The sequence below is a fragment of the Pteropus medius genome, unplaced genomic scaffold, assembly GCF_902729225.1.
Source record: "Pteropus medius unplaced genomic scaffold, Ma_sr-lr_union100, whole genome shotgun sequence".
Taxonomy (NCBI): Eukaryota; Metazoa; Chordata; class Mammalia; order Chiroptera; family Pteropodidae; genus Pteropus; species Pteropus medius.
The window spans coordinates 4,496,448-4,522,746 of NW_024344374.1; the positions used below are offsets into that span (position 1 = coordinate 4,496,448).

The 26,299-nt window shown below is 41.7% G+C and overlaps 1 long non-coding RNA gene across 5 annotated transcripts in view; it reads left to right on the forward strand.

Moving 5' to 3' along the window:
* Nucleotides 1-26,299, forward strand: part of LOC120608733 (uncharacterized) — a 50,687-nt gene that overhangs the window by 18,388 nt on the left and 6,000 nt on the right. For 2 of the 5 annotated variants that reach the window (XR_005654505.1, XR_005654504.1), the window contains 3 exons: nucleotides 15,905-16,049; nucleotides 16,868-16,930; nucleotides 17,300-17,371. This is a non-coding gene — a long non-coding RNA (uncharacterized LOC120608733). The remainder of the gene's footprint in view (nucleotides 1-15,904; nucleotides 16,050-16,867; nucleotides 16,931-17,299; nucleotides 17,372-26,299) is intronic. The other 3 variants (XR_005654501.1, XR_005654502.1, XR_005654506.1) reach the window with 2 other exon arrangements.

Consider the following 26,299-nt stretch of genomic DNA (forward strand, 5'->3'; position numbering starts at 1 on the left):
GGCACAGGGCCGGGGGGCTGACCAGTGCTGCTCAGCCAGGAGATTGAGAATAAGAGCACACGCTGATGGAGCAATCGGTCCTTGCCAGGAATTGCTCAGAGCCCTTCATTGCATCAACTCACAAAGCTTTGTGAGATTGTGTGTGTAATCATCGCCTGATTTGACAGATTAAGTCCAGAGACTCGAAGCGGTTAAGAAATGCATCCAAAGTCGTTTGGATACCAAGAAGAGGCAGAGCTGGCATTCAAACCCAGACCTGTGAGCCAAAGGCCAAGTTCTAAACCACTGCACTTTCTCTAGGGAACATGACGACAACCTCAGGTTTAGGAAGAAAGAGAAAGCTCGGCCCACTGTTGGATTTGTAAGATATTTATAAAGAGAAATATATCTCTTCATGGAAAAAACAAACACGTAAATAAATTTTTTTTTTTATAAAAGAGAATAATGTTTTTCTAGAACATTATTCTCTTTCATATAAAAAATTTATTCCTAAATTATACCAATGCAGAGTTTTGGAAAATGTAAAGCATTATGGAGTAAATTGCATGGGCCTGATGGAATGTGCTCATTCTGCTACTGAGCAGCTGTGTGATCCTGAACACGTCTCTTCCCTACTCTGGACTTCATTTATTTCCTCATCTCCTTCCAGAGCTTTCATGAAAGTGTTGCCTTTTGGATTGGAAAGTACTGGGCTGTTTGTACTTTCAAGCACAGTCCTTTAGCGCCCTCTAATGTCCAGTTACAGCACTGTCACTGATGTGGTTCGTGAGATTGAAGAGAGGCAGTCCATGCCTGAAACAAGTCGTGAGCAATAAAGTGCAGCCACAGGAGATAAAGCAAAAGCCAGTCCTGTTCCATCCCATCCAAAACGTAGACGTTCTGTTGATCCTGCCCACACAATTTAAATTGTTTTTCAAAGTGCTTGTTCCAAAGTACTCTATACACCCCCCACACAGTAGCACCTTTATTATTATAGTTATCACATTGTATGGTAATTGCCTGTTGACATGTTTCAAGTATAAGACCTGGTATACATGTTTCAAGTATAAGACCTCACTTTTATATCGTCTCCCTGCCCCCTAGTAGAGTGAATGACACACAGGCCCTTGATTCAAGTTTGTTGAGTGGATGATAGATGGAGAGAAGAATGAATAAACCAACAAAAGACACAGCCCCTGTGGAGAAAGGTTGGGGTGGTAAGGAGCAGTGAGTAGGGAAAGTTCTGAGGCTGGAGCTAGTGAACCTCAGGGTCTCAGCTGATCTCACCTTGCACTGGCGTCTTTTCAAAATTGGAGTGGGGAAGGAGTTTTGTGAAAGGGGCACATGGAGGGCTTTTGGGGTGCTGTTCAGGGAGCTAGATACACGGGTGTGTTCATCTTGCAAAAGTTCATTGAGCCATATGCTTATATGCACTTATGATTTGTGCATCTATCTTTATGTATGTATGTTGTACTCTGATAAAAAGCTTACGAAATCTAATTCGAGAGTGGTGGTAGATATGTCTCCCTATGCCTTTCTTGTTCCAGAGGTAGAGCAGGAGGCAGTTTGCTGGGGTTCTTTAAGGAGCCATCTCTGTTTGCTGTCTTAGAGTCTAGCCTCTGATCGCCCAACTCTATTGGAATTGATCTCCTGTGGCCAAACCCGCTGGACTTTTCCAGTGTTTGACACTCTTGCCTACTTCCCCTTTTTGTGAAATATTCCTGCCCCTTGGCTTACAGAACTCAATGTTTTTGCTGTCTTTGGCTCCAGCTCCATCTCCTTTGCAGACCTCTCTTCCAAGAATCATTCCTTGAAGTTCCTAAGTGTTCTGTGCTAGGCCTGCCCTGTTTCTAACTCTGCAAATTCTCCCTGGATGATCTCATCCCCTCTTATGGCCAATCCTGGGCTGATGACTCACAAATAAATATCTTGAGCCTATACTTCTCTCTTGAGCTGTGGACCACTTAGCCAACTGCTTCTTTGACACTCTACTTGAACATTTCAGTGGTTACTCCATTTGACATGTTCTTGGACAGAATCTACTTTCTCTCTGCACTCCTATCCAAAAACATATTCCTCCTTATGTGTTTCTTATTTCAGGGAATGGCCCCACCATCAGTCTTGGGGTTGGGCTCAATTCCCTGTGGTAGACTATATTATTGTTTAGCAAATGCCCTCCCTTCCCTTTCAGTTTGGGAGCAGAGAATACTTCTGTACTCCATTGGCTTAGGGCTTGTTCACAGGTCTTCCTATTAGAGGCTTTAGTGGCATTATGCTAGGAGGCATCTGTGTGTCTGCCTCCCACAGTGCTCCCGCCATCTGTCACCAAAAGAGCATGCTACAGCCTGGGTCCCTGAATGGGAGCAATGTGGGTAAGACCTGAGCTTGACCCATAGCTTGGAGCCGAGCCCAGTTGACCCACAGACCCATGTGCAAGAAATAAGTGTTTGTTGTTGTAAGCCACTAAGATTTACATACTTTTCCATCTCCTCATCCTCCACATTCAAGCAAAAGACCTCCTACATCTGTCTTGATACATCCAGTGCTTCCATATCCCACTGCTGTGGGCCTGCTCCAAGCTTTTATCACCTCCTGCTTGGACTCTTGCAAGTCTTTTTAATGGTGTCCTCACATTCAGTCTTGTCCCTTCTAGTCTAATCTCCACACTGAGGCTTCATAAAAATGATCTTCACAAAATCCAGGTCGGTTCCACCCCTTCTTTAGGCATTCCAAGGGCTTGCCGTCACCCTTAGCAAAACGCCCAAGTCCACGGCACTCAAGGCCCTCAACCCTCTGGCCTCCGTGGCATCTCCTGCTCCCCTCTCCCCACTTCTCCGTCTCCTCCACGCTCGGCCTGCATGACCATCTTTCAGCTCCTTGAAAGCCCCGTGCTTCTTCTTGCCCTGGGCCTTCACCAGGTCTCCTCCTCTGCCTGGAATACAATCCCACTTCCCTTGTCCAGCTTTGCCTGGACCACGCCTCTCATTCTTCAGGGGTTAATTTAGGAATGATGTCCCTTGGGAAGTCTCTTCTGATTCTCATTGGTCTGAGCAAGGTCCATTTTGTTTTGCTGCCGTTGCACCGTGAGAGTTTCCTACCAAAACACTCACCCCCCTATTTCCGACGCTAACTTGCTTGTCTTTCCCAGCAGGAATCAGCTCCCACAAAAGCAGGGACTGTCTCGTTCATTGCCACATTCCTAGTGCTTAACAAGTTGCTTGTGCTCATCCTTGGAGCTCAAATATTGTTTGTTGAATCAATATGATGTGAAAATGGTATAATGGGCTAAAGAAGTCCAAGATGAAAACGAAAACCAGAAAACGTCTAGTCTTATCCTTTCATTGTACAGATGAGGAAACTGAAACTCAGAGAGACCTTCACTAGACTAAGGTCCTGGAGGCTGTGAGAGGCAGAGCTGGAATTAGAGGGTTCTGATGGGGATTGTCTGGGCTTTATTTGCTGTCTGATTTGTCTAAGAAATAAAGGCTTCTTAGGTTCTTAGAACCAGCAGCATTAGTATCACCCGGGAGTGGGTTGGACTCTCAGGCCCTGCCCTAGACCCACTGAATCAGATCTTCATAACAAGATCAAGTCTGAGAAGCACTGGTTTCAGAGGCCAGAGGGAACAGAGTGCCTGGCTTAAAAGTCATTCCAATTCACGCAGGAAAGCCAGCTGGTAAAGTGGAAAAGAAAGCTTAGCTAAAATATTGTAGCATTCAGCGCAAGCTGTAGACGAAGAGCCAAAAGTGTGGGCCCCTCACCTTCTAAAGTTCCAGATAGTTGGAAAGTCCACAGCCTGGCCTGATGGAACAATGGTTCGATTTCAGGTGACATGAGCGAAGAGGTCTATGATGAGGGCAACTCCCAGAAGCACAGCTGACCAGCGAGCCTGCTGATGCACATTTCCAACTTTCGTAGCTATTAAATTACTTTTACAAATGTATATTTATTCACCTGAACAATTCTACCATGCCGATTGAGGTGGCGGTGAAAGTGGCATGTTCGTACCCTGCTAGTGGCATTGTCAACTGGTGTCGCCTGTTTGGTAAACACTACAACATGTAGCAACAATCACAACGTAGTCTATGTCTTTGGACCAAGCAACACCATTTACGGGGTATTAAAATAATACTAGGGAGATCATTCAACAGAAGTGAAAAGCTATATGCTTGAAGATGTTTACTACAGCTAAAAGTGCAAAATACTAAATAAAAAGGGAATGATTGAACAAAGCGTGCTGTGCTATTCCATGAAGCCCATCTAAAATTAATTATAATGTAACCGATGTGTCTCACTTCACCCGCTTGGGGTCTGAGGTGGTGAAGGACACAGTCTCCGGGTTTTCAGTCCTGACTCTACCGTTTACGGTGTGACCTCAGGCAAGTTTACTTAACTGCTCTATGCCTCAGTTTCCTCATTCGTAACATGGGAATAAAAACAATACTTCAGAGGAGTGTTGTGAGGATCAAATAATGTAATTGAGCTAATTAAAGTGGCTGAAATAGTGCCTCTCTATAAATTTCTATTATTATTACCTTTAACAGGCGAATTAAATGGCCTGATACTCCCACCCTACATGACACAAGAATGCTTTTCTTCTCCCCTCAGGACCTGACTTTCTGTGATAAGTCAGTGACCCCCAGGGATGTTCCCTCAGTCCTCCTGGGAGTCAGCCTGGTCTTCCAGCTCCAAGGAGAGAAGACAAGATAATTTGCTCAGTGGCCAGTACATCTCATTATCTATGGCTCTCGTTGCTGTCATGGTTACCACTGAAACAGGGGATATAGGGGCCTTCTTGAATTCTTCCTCCCCTTGGATGATGCTTGATTGTGGCCTGGACTCCCAATTCTTTAGTATACCCACAGGCACAGCCACTTCCTGAAAGAGACTTCCCTGAGGCACCCGAGTCCTTGTGGCTGGGCATGAATGAGGTCCCTTCCCTCCTCTCTCAACTTCTTGGTTCCTTTACATTTACCGCCTAGAGTGTCATCCCTTTCCGTGGAGAATCCTATTGGTCCAATGATATTAATGGCTACCATTAATTGAAAGCCTGCTGTAGCTCTATAAATATTGGTCCTCAGAACGAACCTATGAGATAGGTACCCTTATTCCTTACAGTGGGAGCCTCTGAAGTTCATGTGCGTTAAGGCGTTTGCCAGAGATCCACAGTTTGTAAGCGAAAAATCTGAGATTTTATCTCAGGTTTGTCTAATTCCAAAGCCCACACTCAGAACCACTACCCTAAACTGCCTCCCTATGTGGGGATATAAGCAAACGTTTATGATAAGTGATAACTAAAAAAGTAGAATTGTATCACCGTAGTGAATACAGTTGTGCAAAAAATATGTCTGTATGTGGACAAAGCCTTGAGAATATTTGTAGTGTAAGAGCGAGATTATGCAGGATTGCTTTCCTTTTAAGTAGTTTCTTTTAGGGATAGCTGTTATATGGTGTTTACAATTTTGAAAAAGCTGCCTTTCACCTGCAAAAATTCCTGTTTTTACCCCAATAGTTCTCAGGCTTGGCTGCACATGAGCGTCACCTGGTTGGGCTTTTAAAAGATACCCAACAGCTATAGTGATGAAGGGCAAAGTAGTGATTACACTTGGGCGTTACTGACAGTGGGGGGCGGCGGGGAGCCTTCTGGACGGCTGCATGTATTTATTTTGATCCGGGTGGTGAGGCCAAAGGTATATACAAATGTGGAAATTCACTGAACCGTGCTATTGATATTGGTGCACTATAGGTATATTTATGCGTGTGTGAATGTGTTTTTATAATAATCTCTTCTCTCCTTTCTTCTTTTTCTTCTCCTCCTCCTCTCCCTGCTTCCTGGCGAGTGTGTGGATGTGTGTCTCTAGAGTCTGAGAGTATTAGTTATACATTTTTTGCGTCTCTTAGTTTGCTTAATTCTACTTCCTCGTGAGTTACTTCTCTTTCTTGACATTGGCGTTCTTTAGTGTTGGCTTTCCTCAGATATTCGGCAATTCTCGACTGCCGTCTCTTCTTTGACTTAAGAAATGTCTGGTAAGTTTATGATGATTGTAGTTATGGTCCAAGTCACTGCCTCCCATCATTGTGGGAGTGATAGGCTGTCCTGGTGACTGTCTTTCAATATGGAGATTGCTTGTCCTCCCACCTCTCAAGTTTTCTAGAAATCTGGGGCCTCGGAATCTACCCTCAGTACTTCTACCTGGAAGAGATGCTGCTGTCTGTCTCCCATTAGAGGTAAAGGAGGGAGATGGGCCGACAGGTCTCGCTCCTCAAAAGTGGTTTTTAAGTCATGTCCTCTGACCTAGCAGCATCAGCATCACCTGGGAATTTATTAGAAATGCAAATTCTCACTGAATCAGAAACTCTGGGGTGGGGCGCAGCATCTATGCTTGAACCTGCCCTCCAGATGATACCAAACCCCACTCTTCACAGTACCCCAGTTAATCTCCTGGACAATCACCTTTTCCCCTCCATAGCAGGAATTCTTGCAAGTACAGGTATACCTTGTTTTATAGTGCTTCGCTTTATTGTGCTTAATAGGTTCTTTTTTTTTTAACAAATGGAAGGCAAGACCCTCCACCAGCACAAAGATTACAACCTGCTCTATTGTGATACTTGCTTTATCGCTATGGTCTGGAACCAAACCTGCAATATCTCTGCGATATGCCTGTGACTCGCTTTATTGTGGCGGTCTGGAACTGAACCCACGTTATTTCTGAGGTATGCCTGCATTCCAAGCTGAGATTTCTTCCTTCCTTTTTCTCTGTCAATCCAGTTCCATCTGCTTTCTATCATTCAGGAATTCCTCACATTTTCTGGTGGGCTGGTAGCACCCATTCTTTCTTTCCAGTGTTCTAATGGATTTTTGCTTTTATTTTTAACTGTGGCAAACATATAACATATAACATAAAATTTACCATCTTAGCTAAGTGTATAGCTCATAACGTTAATAGATTCACATTGTTGTGCAATCCTCGTCACCATCTATCTCCAGAACTATTTTCATCTTGCAAAACTGAAACTTTATACCCATTAAACAACAGCTCCCTGTCTAATAGATTTTTTAAAAGCATTTTTTTCTGTCATTAAATGGAATTTTGGGTGGGAATTGAGGTCACTATGTAGATGCATGGGCTCTGTATGCCATCCTTCAAAAATTTTGTGGTTAAATATACATAACAAAATTTATCATTTTGACCACTTTTAGCTATATAGGCATTAAATACATTCACATTGTTGTGCAATGATCACTATTATCCATCTCCAGAACTTTTTCATCTTCCCAAACTAAAGCTCAGTATTCATTGAACACCAGTTCCCTATTCCTCCCTCCCTACCCACGCCCCTGGCAACCACTGTTCTACTTTCTGTCTTTATGAATTTGACTACTCTGAGTACCTCATATGAGTGGAATTATAGAGCATTTGTCCTTTTGCGACTGGCTTATTTCACTTAGCATAATGTCTTCAAGGTTCATCCATATGGTGGTATGTGTCAGAATTTCCTTCCTTTTTAAGGCTGAATAATAATCTGTTGTATGTGTATGTCACATTTTGTTTACCCATTCATTGTCTTTCAAGGCAGCGGTCCCCAACTTTTTTGGCACTAGGGACCGGTGCTTCTATGAGAATCTAATGCCTGATGATCTGAGGTGGAGCTTAGGCAGTGATGCTAGCGCTGGGGAGCGGCTGCAGATACAGATGAAGCTTCAGTCACTTGCCTGCCGCTCCCCTCCTGCTGTGTGGCCTGGTTCCTAACAGGTCATGGAGTGGTATTGTCTGTAGCCCTGGGTTTGGGGACCCCTGCTTCAAGGGACACTTAGGTTGCTTCCATTATTTTGGATATTGTGAATAATCCTGCTATGAACATGGGTGAACAAATATTTCTTCATGTTCCTGCTTTCAATTCTTTTGGGTATGTAGACAGAAGTGGAATTGCTGAATCATATGGTAATTTTATTTCTAGTTTTTTTGAGGAACTGCCACACTGTTTTCCACGGCGGCTACACCATTTTACATTCATGACAATACACGAGGGTTCCAGTTTCTTCATATCCTTGACACCACTTTTTTTTGTTTTTTTTTCTGATGATAGCCATCCTAATGGATGTGAAGTGGTATCCAATTGTGGTTTTAATTTTCATTTCTCTAATGTTTAGTGATGTTGAACACTTTTCCATGTGCTTATTGGACATTTGTATATCTTCTTTGAAGAAATATCTATTCTAGTACTTTGCTCATTTTTCAATTGTGTTGGGTTTTTTTAGTCATTGAGTTTTGATAGTTCTTTATATATTCTGGATATTCATGCCTTATCAGATATGTAATTTGCAAATATTTTCCCCATTCTGTTGGTGTCCTTTTCACTTTAATGGTGTCCTTTGATGCGCAGATGTTCTTCATTTTGATGAAGTCCAATTTGTCTATTTTTTTCTTTTGTTGCTTGTGCCTTTGGTGTCTTACCCAAGGAAATCAGTGTTAAATCCGATGTTGTGAAGCCTAATATTTTCTTCTCTGTAAGCCATCCTGATCTAGCCTCTAACAGCAATGTTCAATTGTCTGCTACTTAAACATAAATATCTAGCTTTTCCCCATCCCCACCCTGCCCCTGTCATTAGCATGAACATTTAAAACCTGGCAATTTTGCTATCAATTCAGAGTATGGATACAGCTGCTCTCTGATGAAAGGCTGAAACAAGCTGGAGTAAGTGCAGAAATCTCAGTGACCTTGATCTTAATCCTGATCATACTGAAAAGGACCTGGGAATAATAGAATAGGCAGAGTTTTGGGAATCAAGAGGACCTCTCTTAAAATCTTGCCTTATAGCCTGCCTTTTGAGCTTCAGTTTTTGTTGTATTTTTTATTTTTAAAATAGGGACAACAATATAGATTTTATATATCTATATCTATTTATATATCTATATCTATCTATCTATCGATATCTATATCTATATATATCTATATCTATATATATATCTATATCTATATATATCTATATCTATCTATATCTATATATCTATATATATAGATATATATATCTATATATCTATATATAAATACATTCACAACAATGTGAATGTATTTAATGCCTATATAGCTAAAAGTGGTCAAAATGATAAATTTTGTTATGTATATTTAACCACAAAATTTTTAAAGGATGGCATACAGAGCCCATGTATCTACATAGTGACCTCAATTCCCACCCAAAATTCCATTTAATGACAGAAAAAAATGCTTTTAAGAAATCTATTAGACAGGGAGTTGTTGTTTAATGGGTATAAAGTTTCAGTTTTGCAAGATGAAAATAGTTCTGGAGATAGATGGTGACAAGATTGCACAACAATGTGAATCTATTATATATATATATAGATATATAGATAGATAGATAGATATAGATATCGATAGATAGATAGATATAGATAGATAGATAGATATAGATAGATAGATAGATAGATAGATAGATCTATAGATATCTATATCTATAGATAACTATATCTATATCTATAGATATCTATATCTATAGATAACTATATCTATCTATCTATCTGTATGTAGATAGATAGATAGATAAATCTATCTTGCCTTATAGCCTGCCTTTTGAGCTTCAGTTTTTGTTGTATTTTTTATTTTTAAAATAGGGACAACAATATAGATTTTATATATATCTATATCTATATCTATCTATCTATCTATCTATCTATCTATCTATCTATCTATCTATCATCTATCTATGCCTGGCTGTTGAAAGCTAGGAGATCTAGTTATTAATTACCTTGTGTCAGACTTGGTTGACACCCAAGATGTCTCCTCTAGCCCATGAGCATCTTCCAGGGTCGGGCTGGCACATATCATCTCTGGATCCCAACCCTTGATCCTAAGCCTGGTCAATGGGAGAACCTCAGTGGGCATTTGTTGAGTGAATGATTTGAAAAGTGAAAAACATCCCCTTGCAACGTCCCTGAAAGCCACATCATTGTCATGGCACACAGATTTGCAGCTGTGGGTCTGAGAAGTCATGTGAAATGCGTTCTTGCCCTTTGAATGTGTTTCTTTCCGCATTACGGACGCTGAGTAACGCCATCTTTTCCTCTCCTCTTCACTGCTGCTGTTATTTATTTACTTTCCAAATGAGACCGATCCTGCATCGAAGATGGGATTTTGGAAGGGATTTCAATGGAGGTGAAAGCCAGGTGCCCCAGTGTTCTGATGTTAGCATTGAAAGTCCTGAGTCTGAGAACCCCCTTGGTCCCGGGGTTTCCCTTGGAATGGTTGGTCATTCCAGAAAGACAAGGAGAAGCTGACTGGCAGATATGCTGACTCCTAGGCAGAGGTCTTTTGAATTCCCTCTAAAGTTTGGTTTGATAGATTCTGTACGGTTCAGATAAGTTACATTGAATTTAGTACTTAGATAAATATGGAGCTGATCAGAATTTCATTCTGGTTTCATTCACATTTTTATTCTCTGTACAAAGTAATTCCATTGTCTGCCTTTGAAAAGTGACAGTGTGCAGCATTTCTTGACATCCTAAAGTGGCCAAAATTGAGACTGAGGAAATAAATGTATTAATTTTGGATCTTAGCTCCTTTTCTAAATCTATTTTTGGGCTTTAATTTGCTCTCATCAAAACCAGGCTTTCTTCCTTGGTGAAATATCTGTTCAAAGACAAATCATTATGCGTAATCTTCAGAGAAAGAGGAAGCAGGTTAATTTTACTTTAAAAACTCTGTCGGATGTCAAAGCAGGTAGGAGGCGTAAAACGTGGGCTTGAACTGTTTTAAAAATTTATTCAAAAAGAGTTGTGGTTAATATTTTTCACCTCGGTTATTATTTCTGAGTTCAAATTTAGTGGAAGATGATTACAATTACTTAACTGAAACAAGATCGGGCAGGTATTTTATTCTTTACAATCCCTCACTGGGCCAGCCGACTCCACGCACCTAGCTTCCATGGGTCCAGCCCCTCCCTGCTGTCAGTCCTCCCCTCAAAATGTCTAAAACATGGATCTGAACAAGTCATTCACCTGCTTAAAACTCCTCACGAGCCACCCCACTTCTCCCGAGAGAAAGTCCAGAGACATTCTGGGCTGGAATGAGCTGATCCTCCATTTATCCCATAAGAGGCTCTCTCACAGCCTCTTCAGAGCCCTCCACTTATTCTTATTACATAAAATGGATCATTTTAAGCTGAGCAATTCAGTGGCATTTGGTACAATTATGGTGTGGTGCAACCATCACTACTATCCAGTTTCAGAACATTTTTATCACCCTAAAAGGAAAACGCCTACACATAAAGCAGTCGTTCCCCGTGGCTCCCCCACCCCACAGTCCCACCCCTATCCCCAGCCTCCAGCAACTACCACTCTGCTTTCTGCCTCTGTGGATTTATCTATTCTGGATATTTCATATATTCAGAATCATGATATGGAATCATAGTACGTGACCTTCTATTATGTAATGCAGTATTTTCGAAGTTCATCTGTGTGGTGGCAGTATGAGATTTTCCTGCCTTTTTACATCTGAATAATATTCCATTGTACAGCTAGACCACAATTTCTTTATCCATTCATCTGTTTATGGACACGTGGATTGTTTCCACCTTTTGGCTGAGAATAGTATATACATGCACCTGTGTTAGTTTGAGCCCCTGTTTTCAATTCTTTTAGGTATATACCTAGAAATGGAATTGCTGGGTCATGTGGTAATTCAATGTGTAACGTTTTGAAGAACTGCCAAACTGTTTTCTCTTGTGATACAATACATTCAAGAGAATTTCTGTTTTAGTACAATTGTGAGATGCTTTTAAGTAAAACAGGCTGTATACATATCTGAGGGCAGGGATTGTACGTGGCTGCACAGAGAAGTTCTCAGTAAATGTTTGTGGAACTGAATTGACTATAGAAGGATAATATACAGCTTTACTCTTGAGGAAAATGTGGTGTATATGAAGAGGCTTTGACTATGAGTATTGTGCTAAGTGGAGATGCGGGTAGATGAGGCAAAGAAGACCCTACCAACTCCTTTGGACAAAGAGAAAGGTATGGTAGAACTGGTTATCCATAGACATCGCTTCTGCTGCTGGTCTGCCTTTAACTAACTCATTATAATTCTCTGGGAAGTTGAATTTCTCTCTGTGTCGAGTGAAATCGTTGAATAAATTAGTGTTATTCAATTTTTTTGGTTTGCTTTAAGCAATGGAAACATTCTTTTCACATAAACTCACAGGTGAAAGCCCAGTGTGGCTGGAGTATGCAGGTAAGGGGAGGGGCAGGATGCAGGGAAGGTCACCAACCAGAATGCAGGGCACCCTCTGTCTCTGCAGCCCCAAGTACCTTGGCAGGACCCCAAGACTCCAAGATCCCAGAACATTCTGAGCTCCCCTCTGTAGCTCTGAGAGAACTCTGTTCTACAAAGATTAAGAAAGCATTAATGTACACAAGTCCCTAGTCTGCAAAGAAGTATTTTTTTCCAAGCAATAGAGGACAGCTTAAGGATTTAGATAGCAACTTGAACGAGAAAAGAACAAAAGGTCTTTTTATGAAAAATTATACTAATACACTTGGTTAAAAGGGGAATCCCCAACCTCCTTCTTGCCTCCTCCTACTTAAAAAGAAAAGATGTCGCAGGTCGATTCTACAAACAGAATTGTCAAACATTTCTGCTTTCCTAACAGAACAGATTCCTACACCATGACAGCATTTCCCGTGAAAATGTCCTGCTCTGTACAAAGGCCAAACATATTAACTTGCAGGCCTAGGCTCGTCCTTACAATCTGGGTTCCCCTCTCCCCCTTTCTTCCTCTCTCCCTCTCCCCATCTCTTCTTCCTTATTTTTTTCTGTCCTTCCCTCCCCCACATCTGGTAAAATGTCTTAAAAGCACGATATTTACACTCCACCCTCGCGTTGTCTTTTTCTCTCTAGTTCTCTGTTTTTGAATTAGCCTGCAAAATCTGGGGTCAGCTGAGTCCCCTAGACCATTTCCTGACACGCCTACCAGTCGGCAGGCCATAACCTGTGTCCCTCCACAGTGATTGTTGCTGACACTTGTCTTTCTTTGGTCTTGTTCACTTCCTGATTTCTGCTGAAGCTCATTAATAGGTGACCCTTCTGAAAATATACTGCCCGAACCCCCAAATCTCTTCTATTTATTCAGGTTGAAGCATGGAAATAGTTGAGGCATAGACTTTAGTCAGGCACTGAGACTGAAGATGGTTTACACAGATGTCTGAATTAACCCCAAAACACACGTTGTTTCTCTCATTAACATTCCTACTTGCCTTCGGAGAAGCACAGTTTAAGTAGTGCAACCACAAACATCCACATCCACATTCCACTGTTAACCCTCTCATTCCTTTTTTTATTTTTTTTTTATTTTTGCAAGGCTCTTATTTAAATTCTAGAACTTCCTTTAAAACAGTTCCTAAACAGTAACTGTACCTTTTGGTGGCAGAGACTTATTATAAAAATAAAAAGAAAATTCAGTTTTACTATCCCTCTGATTTTACTTGCTTAATATTTGCTTTCACTCCAAAATGGGCATAAATATAAACACTGCCATATTGTCACCCTTTCTTTAAATGATGTTTAAAAGGGAACTTACAGTTTTCTGGAGGGTGCCCGCATGCCAACAATCCCTCTTGCTCCACCATGATGCTGTTGGACTAATGGAGAATTGAATGCCGTAATCCTCTAAGCAGCCCTTCAAAATGATTTAGAAAAGCTGAAATCTGTCTTGTAAAGCCCAGAACTTGTCTCAGAAATCTTGCCTCGATCGGCTTTCAAAATGTAATGCAACATGATTATTTTCCTCTGGGGAAACCTGTGAAACAGGTCTTTGGGCTTCATTTCATGTGTCAGAGTTTTAATTGATTCTTTGCTGTGCCTATCCACCCCATAATAGCAGTGCTGAGCACAGGACGTGTTTTACAGGAATAGTCACCCAGGGCTTAATTTGTTGTTTCACAGCAGACAGACGATTTCACAATGAAAATAAATCTGTTTCGTGCCCTGAGAATTTCTTCCTGATGAAGCGTGCTCTGCTGATATTGACAGTGCAATCTTTGGTAGACTTCAGCTAGCACTGATATGGTTCCAGGAAAAACCGAGTTGCTGTTCCTTGCCAATTCTAGAAGAATCTTTTGGTTGAGGGGAAGGGCACCACAGAACTCTAATCCTTGAGTTCATTTACTTTTCTCTTGAGACCTGAATCAGGACAGGGGTGATCCACGTGCTCTTATTATAATCCCATATAAAGCTCCTTCACAGGTGTTATCTCATTTGGTTCTCAGATAACATTGTGAGGAGGGCAGGACAGGTATCATTATGTTCATTTTACAGATAAGAAGAAAGAGTCCCAAAGAGCCTTGCAACCTACCCAAGGGACCATAGATTATAAGTGGCCAAGCAAGAACTAGAAAGCAGATATTCTTTTTAATATTTACCATCTTTCTTAGGGAGCAGCCAAGAGTGCTCTCTACTCAGAGCTTGGGGCAGTACAATCTCACTCCTACTTCCAAACACAATTTGTTCATTCATTCAATCAAACATTTGTAATGAGTATGAATTTTGGGGCTCAAAATTCAGATTTGCCAAGCAAAAGTAGCTTTATTTTTTTTAGAACTTCAATTAAATTCTCTCTTGGGCCCTCATCACTCCTCCTGGTGGCAGAAGTTTCTGTACTCTATGACTTCCTGAGCTTGTCTTCAGTTGCAAGGGAAAGTGGGAAAACCTAGAAAGCTTATCCTTGGACAGTTTGCTGCTCCAAGTTTTCATTCCCCTTCTCTCTTTACTTTTGTTTACTTTTCAGAGTCCTCAGGTAGCTGCTTTTAATACCTTCTACATCATTTTTAGTTGTAATTAGAGCTTAGAGAAAGGTAGGCTGTAGTGGGCTTTCATCCATCTTGCTGGGCACCAGAAGTTTTTCTAATTCTTTTTAAGTTTCACGTTTTTAGTTTTAAAACTTTGATTCTTCTGGAATTAATTTTGAAGAATAATGTAGAATATACTACTACTACTACTATTGTTGTTGTTGGTATTATTATTATTACTATTACTGTTATAGGTAGGAGAATAAATCAGAAGCCTTAGTGGGAAGACCGTGGGATTTGTAGTTAGATCAGTCTGGGTTCAAATGACTCCACCACTTACAAGTTTGTGACGTTGGACATGACCTCTCTAATTCCAGCTTCCTCATCAGGTGAATGGAGATATGATAGTATCTGCCTAATAGAGTTGCTGCGAATATTAAGTGAGATAATGCTAGTAAAGTATTTTGCACAATGTCTGGCACCTATTAGGAACTTCATAAATAGCAGTTATTGTGGCTTTGGTGATGGTGATAATTATTGTTCTTATATAAGTAATGAGACAAAGTCACCACGGTTGTGAGTCAAGTGCACTGAGGGCTTGGGAAGATGTTATTTAACCACAGTGCATACTTCAAACCAAATGTGTATGAGATCTGTATCAATGAGATAGATTTGAGTTTGTGGGATCAGGAGATGTGACTGGGAAAATGGAGAATGTTGTGGGCAACACCATTCACACCTCCCTCAGTGAATGTTAGTAGACAAGGAAAACAAAGAACCTACAATTTTTAAGATAGTGTTTTTCAAAGTGGATCAGAATCACCTGGTACACTTGTTCAGATGCAAGTTCTTGGGTTCCACTCCTGACCTATGAAATCAGAACTGTGGGCAGGGCCCGAGAATCTGCATATCGTAGACTTCCTAGGTAATTCTTTTGTGCACCAGAATTTGAGAAACGCTTCTCTAGAAAGGAAAGGAAGAAGGTGCGTGTAGGCTTGGGAGAGAGAAGAGGAAAAGAAAATGAAGACAAAACAGAAGAGAAAGAGAAGAGGGCTACTACTGTGAATTAGGGTATTAACATCTTCCCTTTCTAAATCTTCACTGGCCTGCTGTTAACATCATGATAGAACACAACCTGGATCCCAGTTCTTATGGGTCACTCAAAAAGTCCATTTAGTCAACCAAAAGTTTTGGAGTCTACCTGTGAACCAGCACCCTGGAAAGGACGGAGGAAAGAGGTCATCATCCAGTGATGGAGAAAGACACAGAAAGGTACTATGACAGAAAAATGCATCAGGTGTAAATGGAAGGCTGAAGCAGGCACACTAAACTCAGACTGGGGAGATCAAGAAGTGGCTTATGGGAAGAGAGGTACCTGGACTGAGTTTACTCTTGTGGAGAGTAAACATTCACTAAAAAGAGAGGAAAAGAATTAACAGGGAAAGGGGAGAGTGAGAACTAATGACCCCAGAGACAGACAGCAGGGTATTTCCAGGGCTGTCCTGGCTCAGTGTTACTGAAGGAGGCAGTGAGAAATGGGGTGGCTGTTCCATCAGAATAGTGGTCAGTAGTCGATATTCCTACAGTAGTAGCCATACCATGAAAGAACCTATGGGTTATGTTAAGGAGGAACCATCCATGAGTGAAACCAAAGGGTGACTTGGCAAGATTCTCTTTCGGAGTTTTAAATATATTTTTTTTCAGAACGGAAATAGCTTTACTGATTTTTCCAATTATAACGATAATACATGCTGACTGTGAAAATAAAAAAGATAATTCGGAAAGCTACAAAGAAAGTAAAAGTCACCTGGCATTTCGACACCCAGAGAAAATCTGCAATTAATTTATTTGTGCTTGTCCTTCCAGACTTTCCTAGTCTAGGGGTGTGTACATCCACCCACATGCATTTACATACAACATGTTTTTAAGTGAAATCATTTAACACATGTTGTGTAATGCCACCTTTTAATACTTTTCCCCCGACTGTATTTAGTGGGCATCTTTCTCTGTCAGTAAATATAGATTTATACTTTGACCACAATTGCTAACAGCTCTGTTCACTTCTGATCTTCTCCTCACTCCCTCTCCAGGCTCTGGGCCTCTTCCCATTTGGCCTCACTCCAAGCATCAGCTCAGGCTCAGCACCCAAGTCCGTCAGCAGCCGGGGCCACTGGGCTGTGGGACTCCGATTCCAGTAATGCTTATCTGATGGTTAATTTTACGCGTCAATGTGATTAGACTGTGGGGTGCCCAGATACACGGTTAAACATTGTTCTGGGTTTGTCTGTGAGGGTGTTTTTCAATGAGTTTAACATTTAAACTGGTAAACCAAGTAAAGCAAATTGCCCTCCCCAATGTGGATGAGCCTCATCTAGTCCATGGAAGGCCTGAATAGAACAAACAGGGAGAGCAAAGAGGAATTTGCTCTCTTTGCTTGTCTTCAAGCTGGGACATTGGTCTTCTTCTGCCTTTGGACTCAGAATTGAACTGGAACTTACAGCATGGGTTCTTCTGGTTTTCAGGCCTCACACTTGGACTGGAACTATACCACGGGCCTCCAGCTTGTCTTGGGATTTCTCAGCCTCCATGATCATGTGAGCCAATTTTTAATGATAAATTGTGTGTGTGTGTGTGTGTGTGTGTGTGTGTGTGTATGTGTATTCTCTGCAGAATCCTAATGCAGCTTCCTGCCTTGTTTCTTGTTTCTTTGTGTCTTCCTGGTCTACCATCTCTCTGTGGCCAAGTCCCTTGCTCTGTCCCCTCAGTCATAGAAACTTGGTTTTCAATAATGTTCTTCCTGTCCTATCACTCAGCTGCTTAATGCTTCCATGGCTCCCTATGGCCTTCAGGATGAAGTCCTGGCCTTCCCTAGGCTGGCCCAGGAGCTTTCTCATCGCTCTCTCCAACCTCGTCTCCCATCATCTTCAGCTACCCTTCCCCGCCTCTCATTCCTGATTTATGGCACGGCAGCATAGTCTGCGTATATTTCCTGCTCCTGCTTCCTTGCTGTTGATCATGCTTTTCCTGCTCCCTTGAATGCCCTCACCCTCCAAATGTATCTGGTTCACCTGGCTAACTCTCATTCAGCCTTGAAGACTCCACCCGGTCATTACCTTTTCCAGAATTGTCCCTGACACAATTTAGCCTAGATTAGCTGCCCCTCTGGTTGCTCTAAGAATACTCAGTGTTTCCCTTTTGTTGTTTCACTTATTAGGTTGTATTAGAATTGTCTAGTATGTGTCTTTTTCAGCAGATTGTTAGCTCCTTATATAACTGTATTTCTAAACCCTAAAATGTAATTGGTACTAAATAATTGTTTGTTAAATGAACAAACCCAAGTCTTTGTAGAGGAGGATCCTTATTACCAGCTGTCAAACTCTTTTCATTCTACCTACCCTGGTGGCTCAGACCTCTGTCCTGTTGTTTCCACTTGAATCTCTGCTGATTGCTTCTTTCTGCTGCCTAGATAGGCGTCTGGACTTTGTACTTGGTTTGGAGCTTGGCTTGAGCTTCCTTTCTGCCTCTGCCTTCTCTCTTTTACTGATCTTCTCATTTAGACTCATATGTCCAGCCTTTTCCTATAAACCAATGATCCTCTGTCACCTGGGTCTGTTGAAATTCAAGGCCGAAACTTCTCCATTCAGTCCATCTTGTCACTCAAAAAATTCTGTTATCTCCAGATTCCCTGTTATACTTCATAGACATTAAACATTATTATAAATTTTATTTGATTATAATAACACCTTGACAAAATGCCCTTTATGACAAAACAACAAATCTGTGCATTTATGTGGTTATGTTAAGTTTGCAGGATGCTTTCTTCATTCAAGCGCGGTGGGTTATTATCCCCATTTCACAGATGAGGAAATTGAGGCTCAGAGGAGTTAAATGAACTACTCGAGGCCTCATAGCCGGAGAGTGACCTTAGTTGAGGTCCTTTGACTCCAGAGCTTTCAACTCTTTGCGTTCACCAAGGCATTAAAACATTAGACATACCTTAAAAACAGCTATATCTGACTGTAGGCTTAAAAACATGCTCTCTCCAAGTGCATCTTCTATACTACCGTTAGCGTAACTTTAAAGGCACTTAGATTCAGGGTAGATTTCTTCCTTGATTACAGTTCTACAGTGGACCCTGGTCCCTCATCTATTACATGGGGTTCTGTTGAACCCAGGACCTTAGTCTCACCCCACATTGTAGCATACACTACCACTTACCTTGCTCTAAAGGCCAATGGTGGTCCATGCCTTGGTGCTCTTTGACAAAACCTTCCACCTCCACCCCATCTGCCTTTTGCCTGCCCATTATCCCCTTCCTATCTAGCTGAGGCATCACCTCTACTCTGCATTTATGTTTAATACACCCCCATCCTTACTCTCCCTACTATCTTCTTCATGGTGTCATTGAAGAGTATGAGTGAGTCATACTCTTTTGTGCCAGCACCTCTGTGATACTGTTTTGATTATCCATCTGACTCCCTCTGAAGACCTTATATTTCTTCCAGTTAAAAACGAGGCCCAAGTCCTCCTATGTTTATAGACACAGCACTTAGCACAAGACCAGCACAGAGTAAAAGGTAGTAGATGTTCATTGAATGGATAGATGGATGGTTAGATGAAAGGATAGATGGATGGATAGATGAATGGACAGATTGCTGGCTGGATGGTTGCAATAGTGACTTTAAGGTGCTATTTCAAATCCAGGTGTTTGATAAGTTAGAGTGCATTTCTCCTTCCTCTTCAGTCATTTATTATGTCGTGGACCACATATATGTTAGTGGTCCACCAGATTATAATGGATGTGAAAAATTCCTATCTCCTAGTGACATTGCAGCCATCATAGCATTGCAGGGCAATGCATTACTCACACATTTGTGGTGATGTTGATGTTAAATCTACTATGCTGCCAGTCATATAAAAGTGTGGTACATATAATTGTGTACAGTACATAATACTTGATAATGATCATAAACAACTATGTTACTGGTTTATGTATTTTCTATACTATACTTTTATCATTATTTTGGAGTGTACTCTTTCTACTTATAAAAAAAAGTTTGCTGTAAAACAGTATGCTGTGTCGGGCTGGCAGCAGCCTCATACATTTCGTGTTTAGCATGCTACTTGATTGCATACTTTTCTCGTTTTTGACTTAAGTGTAACATCACTCTGTGATGTTCTCACAACAACGAAATTGCCTAACAATGAATTTCTCAGAATGTATCTTTGTCATTTCATGACACGTGACTGTATTTTCTCCAATTGCGAAGTAACTAAATGTCTTCAATAGAACATAAGAAATAGAATGAACTAATTTTCCCCTTAGAATAGTACATTCATTGAGCCATAGAGGAAACACAAAATCACCTGTTTTAGGCCTCGGCCTTCAGACCTGTCAATGGGTTGGTCATCTTTTTCTTAGATCATATTAATAACATTCCGATTGTTAGAAAGAACTACTTATACTGAGCACAAGCCTGCCTCCCTGAAACTTCTGCCCATGGTCCAGTTTTGGCTTTTCGAACCAATAAAGATGACTAATCCCTCTTTAACATAGCCTGTATTATTCAAGACTGTGCTGCAAGTGACAGAAAACTCAGTGCAAGCCAGGCCAATAAAAAGACATTTACTGCCTCATGTAAGCCAACTGCAGAATGATGAGGATAGAGCTATTCCCATAGCTAACTGAACCCTCACACTCCATCTCTGCATTTCTTAGTTTGCCTTCTATTTGTATGTTTACTTCACTATTTCAAGTTCTCCCAAGCGGCTGGGGATATGAGTCCTACCATCTCTGCACATACACGCCCTTTAACTTACAATCCAAAGGGAAAGAGACTAAAACCCCAGGGAAGGGCTTTAATTGGTCTGGTTCAGAACATGTGTCTGTTCCTGTGGCTGGGAGTCAGAGCACTGCAATTGAGAGCTCCTTCAGAATCACAAGGAATGGGGAAGATGTAGCTTGTCTACAAAGCAGGGGAATTACTTACCAGAATAAGGAGGCAAAGGATTCTAGTTAGACCAAAATAGAACATCTGCCATATCCAGAATCGCCCTTACCCTTAGGCCTTAAGTTTTTAAAAATGTGAGATAAGGGTGTGGCCCAGACATTTATCATCCTAGGTTCTGTCTGGATATGTTTGAGTTTGTCAATAATGTGACCCCAATGGAATCTACCGTTTCCCAAGTGGTCTGATCAACACAGAACGCAGCAGAGCCATTGCTTTCCTTGTTCTGAATGTGGCTATCATGGTGCAAGGCACAGAGTCGGTGCTCAACAAACAGTGAATGCATAAAAGGATGACCATAATTCTCAAGCCAATTCTGTCTAAACATTTCTCCCGAAGGCAAATAAGGCAGCCCTTGTGAAATCCATAAAACACAGCAAAAGAGACACAACCAGTTGGACTGAGAATGTGGGAGTGCCGTGGGAGGCTACGGCTAGCACACCTCACCAGGTACGCCTGCCATGCCTGCTTCCAGGGCGGGCTCTTTCCTCCTCTCAGCTTTCAGTTCACTGGACTGAACTATTCTTCCCCAAGTGCAGCAACATTGCAACAGGGAAAAATTTACAAAACCAAAACCAGAAAATGCATATGCTTTCCTTGTCTTGGACTTTGAAAGCTGCAAGGGATGGAAAACTCATAATGACAGTGACCTAAATATGATAGATTATTTATCATGGAACAAAGGTCAGAGGTAAGAAGTCAAGGCTGCAATGGCGGCTCCACAATCACTGGGAAGCCAGGCTTGCTCTTTCTGGTTTCTTCACCATGCTTTTGGTTCTAGGCGATGGCTCGAATTTCAACCATCACACCTCCGTCGTCTCTAACAGAAAGCAGGAGATAAAGAAGGAGGGTGAAGACAGGGTCTAGGAATCTTTTACGGTTTCCAGGAAGCTCCCACAACTCTTTCTTTTACATCTCATGTTGAAACTTAGCTCTAGCCATGAACGAGGCTGGGAAATAAAGTTATTATTCTATGCAGCTTTGTGCTTTGCTGAAGCTGGGAGCTCCACTGCTATGCGAAAGGCAGAAAATGGATGTTGGGATAGGCAACCAGGATCTCTGTCCATGCTGCCAGGAAGAAAAAAACCGATTCTCAAGTGTGCAGGCAATGGCAAGGAAATTAGGACGTGTCCTGCTGTGGTCTGTGCTACGATCCTGCCGGGGACTTGGGGAAGGTAGACTTCAGTCCCTTGGTCACGCTGCTATGCCAGGCATCTTTTACAGAATTAACTGGATCAGATCCATGTTGTGATCTTGGTTCCCTGTAAGCTAAACTCCCAAGCATGGGCACAAGGCATTCTGTACCTGTCCTAGTTCTACCTTGTAGCTAGAGCAACCTGCCACTCCTCTGCTACAGCCTCACCCAGCTCCTTGCCATTTCTAAACGAGCTCAGGCTGGTTCGGTTTCCCTCCGTCTGCATGTGCAGTGTCTGGCTCCTGGAATGCACTTTCTTCCTCTCTTTGCAATAAATTTCCAAACACTGAGCTTTCAAGTCGAAACTTGTCAGTCCATGGGTCCATGGCCCATTATCCCTCCGCTTTGATTGCTCAGATGTCTGGTGCTTTCTTTGTCTTTATCTGTTTATGTGTTTTCCTCATCACGGACCACCCTATTTAAAACAGCAACTTGCATTTTAATCTAACCCGTTATCCTGCTTTATTTTCCTTCATAGATCTAACATTTCCTTATGTGTTCATTTTTTCCAATATCTTATTTAAGTCTGTCTCTTCACTCTAGAAAGTGACGTTTCTAAATTCCTGGTTGATATTTATCTTAGAGATTTTAGAATAACGACAACAAAAAAGAGTTTCTTGGAATTCTTGGGAAGTCTATAAATAATAAGTTATTCTTTTTTAAATCTAAAAAATAATTTTTTATAATTTTGTTTTAAAATGAGTCACCATAATAACAGGGAATCAGTTTTCTGTGATAGGGTTATACCGAAAATTTCAGAGATTTTCTGTTTAAAAAACATGACATAAGGAAAAATACAAGGTTCTACATAAACCAATGTGTTTTGATGAGATAATGTATTTCAATAATATACAAAAACGGTTTCTACCTGACATACTTCATAAATGATTAAAAGAGAACATTAATACAAATAAATTATTTTTATTAGTCATATGACAAATATTCCAGATGTAAATTATTTTTTCATCAACTTGGTTGTTAGGAGTACATCCAAAAGCATCTTCAGGTTGGGTATATGTTGCTTCACGCAAGTTCATTTCCCTAATAAAAACATTTTGTCAGCCTACTTCGTTCAGCTCAAATATCACCTCCTCAGAGAGGTCTGCTCAGACTGCATAATTCAAAAGCAGTAATGTCCCATTACTGTCTTCACCTCTTTCCCCTCCCTGCCAATCAGAGGTGACGGTTTGTAAGTTTGAAACCAGGTCCTCAAAATTCTACAAGTTCAGTGTGAGTCAACATCCTAAGAGAGGGCTGACCTGTCAGTAGCAGTAGCAATAATAATAGGCAGTAATAGTATTAACAAGAAGTATTTTTCTTCAGCTTGTATTATGTACAAGGCATTGTTTAAATCTTTAAAATTCTGTATCTCCATGGCAAAAGATAAAATTAGTATCTCCCATTTTTTTGATAAGGTCACAGAGAGGTTAAACAACTTGCTCAAGGTCATGCAACTAATAAGAAGAACCAAGAGGTGAATCTAGAAGGCTTGATTCCGGATTGCATATCATCTGCTCTGACAACTTACTGCCTCCAGAACAATTTTATTCTACATATAACATGGTATATGTTTCCAGGAGAAAAGCAGGTGCATCTTCACCGCCTCTGCCCCAAGCTCGTTAGACCACTCAGAAGAGTGCTGTGTTTGGTTTTGGGCTCTGCTAATGGGAGTCCTCCCAGAAAGGGTCCAGAAATAAGCCCCGCTGCTCTGCAGCCCCATTGCTCTGGTCCTTCTGTTTAATTTTTCATCATAGCACTCATCACCACCTGACATTTTCTGATGCATTTACTTTTGACCATAAGTCACTGTCTATCTCCCTCACTGGAGCGTAAACTCCATGAGTACAAAGATTTGGTCCAGGACCATCTTCTCTCCAGAGACGAGAATAGTGCCTGGCAAACAGTAGACATTCAATATGTTTGTTGAGTGAATAAATAAATCTGAGTTTCAAAATAAAACATTTTCATTTGTCGATAGCCTAGTCCTTGTCCACGAACCGATTCAATTTGGATTTACTTTAGTAATATCACAGAGAGGACTTTATATCCTAAATTGTCCTTTGATACTGAGCTATGCATATTTTTCTTTTTCGCTGTGTTTGATCCTTGCCATTTTCCTTCCCCATCTCTACCTTCCCAAAGACAATATTAGACGTCTATCCTCCCAAGTCTTTCTCCATGGTCATAGAATCATGTATATATATGACAGGTGTACATATAAGTTTTTTCATTGTTTTACAAAATGGATATTTTATATATCTCTTGCATTCTGCCTTTCTCACTTAAGTATATAATGGAAATTCTTCCAGGTCAGGATATAGAATAAACATTAAAAAAACAGCATAATACCTCATGGTATAACTCCATTAGCAATTTATGTGATATTTCTTACTGATAGTCATTTTCCTTTTGTTTCCATTTCTATCAGTCCTGCAATTTGCACTCTTATACATAGATTCTTCAGACCTCTTGTTTCATTTCCACTTGTTCCATTCCATAAAGTGGAATTTCTGGGATATTAAGGCGTGTGGTCAGAATGGATACGTCTGATTCCTTCCCCATAGAGCTATTGCAGTTCACGTTTCCATCAGCAAATCCCAAGGATGGTCTTTTTCCTCTGCCGCCCCGTGTGGAGAAACAGACCTTCTCTGGCTTTCTCAGTGCTCCTGTGAGAACCTTGGCCTCTGAGACAGAAATATGCACTGTATAAAGACGGAGAATGTCTGCCTTCACTTCTCCTAGGCACATTTTGCTTGTTCACGCACTGCGAGGATTAGATCTGTAGCCCTTTGTTAATTCCTCTAATCCAAAAGTAAAACTTCTCTTATCTCCTCCCCAGGAGGGACAATGGTTACAACTGTGCTAGATCAATAGAGGTTAAGCCTCCAAAGTGCCAGGAATACTGGACCTCCATCTTTCTGAGTACTTATATTTCAAAAGGGACCAAGCCCAGACCATGAAGAGATGTCTTGGTTGTAAAAGCCTGAGACACTCAATGGGGGCTCAACTGGCCTATGGAGAGATGTTTTTACATTCCAAAAGGTTAAAGTGAGAATCCAGGATCCTTCCCACCCCTCTTCAAGGAGCAAAGGATTTTCTCTCTCCTCTGCTAGAGACATGACCAGAGGAAAAGAGAAGGTCATGGTCAGCATGTCCAGACCAGCTGGTCACTGCAGCACGGGGCTTGGAATACATGCTCACCACTGGGTTAGGAAGAACGCTGCCATCTTGACTTCTACTTATCATGAGTCAGCTGGCTCGCAGTCAGAAACAGAGCCTGCAACCCCTCTCCCCACTCCGCTCCAGTAGGAGGGGGATCCACAGCCAGCAGGAAAAGATATGGGGTCAGGAGGCTGTCTTTGGACCAGAAATTAACAGGCTGCGAAATGGGGCTGAGGCTGCTGAAGCACAGACAAGGGAAGTGGGGCCCGGCCTCTGTGCTGGATGCCGAGAGCAGGAGGTTCACAAGGAGAAGGTAACTGGATGTCCCAGGGAATGCGGCTTTGAAGGTAGAGGAGGCACCGCCCAAAGGCTGCTCAGTGTCCCCCAGGCTACGTGCTGGGAGCATTCCTTCAGCAAAGTTTATTTATAGAAAGAAACCACATGGCTGATCAGAGGATGAGGTTTCTTTTTCTCATTCAGATGCAAGTTCTGAGTGTAGAGAAGCCAAGAGGAATTGGGACTTTATGAAAACCTGACCTTCCTTGGCCTCTAACCCTCAGAAGCTAGTGGAGGCCTTGTTTCCAGGGACAATTGGCCACAGCATAGTTTGCTTGGTGGCCATGAGGGCACTCTGATTCCTGAAAGACATCAGCAAAGTCCAGGCCGAGACTAAGAGAGCCTGCCCCTTTGCCTGGGGCCACGGCCAGGGACCTTGCTCACTGCAGTTCTCCTGGTGGACAGTCAGTGTGAGTGCCTTCTCAGTGCTCGAATCTCATTCTTTCCTTGTGTCGCAGTGACAAAGGTTCATGCCACTGTCCTGGAGGCTGGAGAAAGCTGGCAGCAAGAAAAGAAAAACAAGTCAGGGTCATGCTTTCTTAAGGCGGCATTTGGAGCTATTGTAGTGAATGGTTTGGGCCAGGTGACAAGAGGCAGGAAAACTGCTCCTTGCCCAGAAGCACCAGACTACATGCTGTCCACGGAACTTGCCACCAGGGCGGCAGTGTTTCATATTTGCACTCTGTGGTATGGCAGCCGCGAGGCCTGTTGGGCAATTGAGCACTTGGAATGTGACTACTTTGACCGAGAAAGTGAATTTTTAATTTTACTTGATTTTCATTAAACTTGAACCTAAATAGCTGCTGTAATGACTAGCAAAT